Genomic DNA, 3,354 nt, shown 5'->3' on the forward strand with positions numbered 1-3,354 from the left:
CCAGGCTTCCCCAAACCTGGGAATTCAATTTTGTGCAGTGCACACAGTTTGCCAAGCACGCTAAGTCACCGGGAGAACAGCTTGATGTATTGCTGTGGGGAAAAAAATGGCTGTGTCCCTTTCTTCATTCAAATTAACACCTTTTCATACCGGGCTGACAGGTGACTGATCGCCTGAGAATACATCCTGGCTTCAAGTGATTCGATAGCTCTTCCTTCTCTGTTACCCCGTCTTTATTTTCACGCCTTAAAAAAGTCAGGAGAAAACATTATTATTATTATTGCTATAGAATCAGGACCTGATTCATAAGCCCTAAGCCCTGGGGCCTGGCATATGGTAGGCATTAATAAATGATGAACAAATAAATGACTAGATTTGGTTGATGTCTGCAGAATGCCCTTTTTCCTTCCCAGAGGGTCAGAGGAAGCTTTTGCTTTGTTTTCTGTTTTGTTTTGTTTTCTTTTTTTTTTTGATTCTTTTTTTTTTTTTTTTTTTTTTTTGCATGGTGGACACTGCATGTCAGTGCGTGGGTGCCCTGCTCAGACGCCCCTCTGAGGAGGTAGAGGACTTGTCCCAGCTGTTGGCAGTGCTGGCGGCCCCTTGAGGGACTGACTGCCTGAGTTGTGAGGAGTCCTCTTGCCCAAGGTGAGGCCTTCCTTGGGGTGACCCATATCCAGCGATTGATCCACATGGGGTTATAAAGGCCCAGTCTTCCCAGCCCAACCGGGGACGGTTCTGAAGGGTCAGTTTAGCTCTGCATCTCTCCCCGTGGGGCTGGCTGTTGTTGGGCCACATCACAGCTCCGCCGTCTCTCCCTTCCCACCCCTCCCTTCCCTTCTACAGAGGTCGACCTCAGGAGCACTCCTCGATAAACCTCCTGCGCTCGAAACTCCATTTTGAAGTCTGCTTCCTGTGGAGCCCAACCTGTGACGCTTTGTTCTGTTTTTAAATAGATTCTACTCTGACCTTCCTCCTCACTGACAATAATGTCAGTCGCCATTTATCGAGTGCCCATATGAGGTAAACCGTCCCGCTGCCTCCTTTCACCCAGTCTTCCTGAGAGCCCGAGGGGACAGGCCCTGCTAGAATCTGCGTGTTACAGGCAGGGAAGTGAGGCTGGGGGGCTCAGTGACTCACCCAAGGTCACAGCTAGTAAGTCAGTAAGTGCTGGAGCCAGAACTTGAACCCAGTTGGATCCTAGAGCCCCTGCTCTTAACTAGCCTGCTGTCCTTCTAGCGCCCCTGCTGGTAACTTTATGAATGTGGGGAGAGGAGTCATTTCCTAAAAGGCAAACATTTCCTAAAAGGTTATGGAGGACTCAAATGCTTTTTGTTAAAGGGGTTCTAGAGTCAAATAGGGAGGAAATATTTCATGTTGAGGGCGCTCTGTGCAGTTCACCAAGTGCGTTAGTGTCGTAGAAGCTTCCGAGAAGTCCTACCGTAGGGACACCTGGTGATGTTTTCCAAATTTACTTGATCACAAAAAACCACAGTGTTCTGTGGGGGGTAAAAAATAGGAAACACTGGCCTCAACCTGAATTGCTTGTTTTGCTTTATGGGGGATTGGTTAATGTTTGCTGGGTTACCTTTTCTGGTCCTGTCTAATCATTATGCTACTAAACGAATTGTTTCAAAGCTGTAAAGTAGAAGTAACTCGTTACCTCATGAAACCCACATTGTCATCAGATGAGGAACGAGATACAAAACCTTTGAAAATCGTTAGTTACTGTACAGATGCCAGGCGTTTTAAAGCTGTTAATATTTTCAGATTCAGAAACGTTAGGTGGTTGGTCTATCGAAAGCCATCCCTCATGCAAATTCTAGCTTTGGAAAAACTTCTGAGGGGAGTCTGGTCTACACATATGTGTATTTTTTTTTTTAACGTTTATTTATTTTTGAGACAGAGAGAGACAGAGCATGAGCGGGGGAGGGTCAGAGAGAGGGAGACCCAGAATCTGAAACAGGCTCCAGGCTCTGAGCTGTCAGCACAGAGCCCGACGCGGGACTCGAACTCACAAACCGCAAGATCATGACCTGAGTGGAAGTCGGATGCTTTACCGACTGAGCCACCCAGGCGCCCCTACACATATGTGTATTAAGAACTGTTTGAAAGAATTATAATTAGAATACATATGATGACTGCATTAAAGTTAGGTCATTGTTAAAATGGGAAATACTTATTCTTCAAATAATTTTTGGCATGCTTTGTGTACCTATGCAAATGTTCCTGGGAACATGAGCAAGTTTTCATTATGGACTTGTACATTACTGTATATAGCAAAGAGGGCAGACATATGCCATATATTTTCCTTCTCTACCTGGCCATGCCTGTGGCAAGACTTTGCTAATCAATAATTACACTTTTTTTTCTTTTTTCCTCTTTTTAGAGAGAGGGTGTATGAATGGGGGAGAGAGGCAGAGGGAAAGAGAGAGAGAGAATCCTAATCAGGCTCCACACCCAGTGCTGAGCCCGATGCGGGGCTCAGTCCCAGGACCATGGGATCATGACCTGAGCTGAAATCAAGAGGTGGACACTTAACCAACTGAGCTATCTGGTGCCCCAGTTTACACTCTTTTTTTTTTTAAAGTTTATTTATTTATTTTGAGAGAGAGTGCAAGCAGGGAGGGAGAGAGAGAGAGGTAGAGAGAGAGAGATAGAGAGAATGCTTGAGGGGCAGAGAAAGAGAGGGAGAATCCCAAGCAGGCTCAACACCATCAGGACAGAGCCCAGTGCAGGGCTCTAACTCACAAACCGTGAAATCATGTCCTGAGCTGAAACCAAGAGTTGAACTCTTAACCGGCTGAGCCACACAGGTGCCCCTAATTTACACTCTTAACCACTGAGCCCAGATGCAGGCTGAGAGGTGTTGCTGTGGCTCTCTAGGGCAGCCACTACTAACTGATCAGTGGCAGGTGACGTGAAACCTGTGTCTACAGAAACATGATCTATAGAGTCCAGACCTGCATACATAAAGAGCATGAGCCAGGTGAGAATGTGAAAGGTGCCAGTATAATTGTAGTCAGAGCATACAGTACACATGTCTGGGCTAGGGTAGTCAGGGAGGGCTTCCTGGAAGAGGCAGCAATTAAACTGGGTCGTGAAGGATGGCAGGGACATGGATGGTGATGAGGATAGGGGAGGGTATCCCAGGACACCCCATAGGGGAGGTAAGTCCCAAATACCCAAAAGGCAGCCTGAGTCTAAAATCTTTGCTGATGGTTTCAGTGCTGAGTGTGGGCATTGCTGTTTCTTACCCTAGATTCTAGAAGACTGATACATTTCAGAGTCACTTTGACCTTCTGATTGGCTGCCAGCCTCCAGATTGTGATTTCGGTCTGTTGCCGAGTGGGAGAC

General features: G+C 46.6%; 1 long non-coding RNA gene across 1 annotated transcript; it reads left to right on the forward strand.

Annotated features, from left to right (window-relative positions):
- The first annotated feature begins 539 nt into the window (after positions 1–539).
- Positions 540–2,552, forward strand: LOC128778352 (uncharacterized). The gene is made up of 3 exons (XR_008423951.1): positions 540–645; positions 844–1,020; positions 2,387–2,552. It is a non-coding gene; the product is annotated as an uncharacterized LOC128778352 (long non-coding RNA).
- The last annotated feature ends 802 nt before the right edge of the window (positions 2,553–3,354 follow it).

This window comes from Panthera pardus, unplaced genomic scaffold (assembly GCF_024362965.1).
Source record: "Panthera pardus isolate Hobbes unplaced genomic scaffold, ASM2436296v1 HiC_scaffold_2, whole genome shotgun sequence".
Classification (NCBI taxonomy): domain Eukaryota; kingdom Metazoa; phylum Chordata; class Mammalia; order Carnivora; family Felidae; genus Panthera; species Panthera pardus.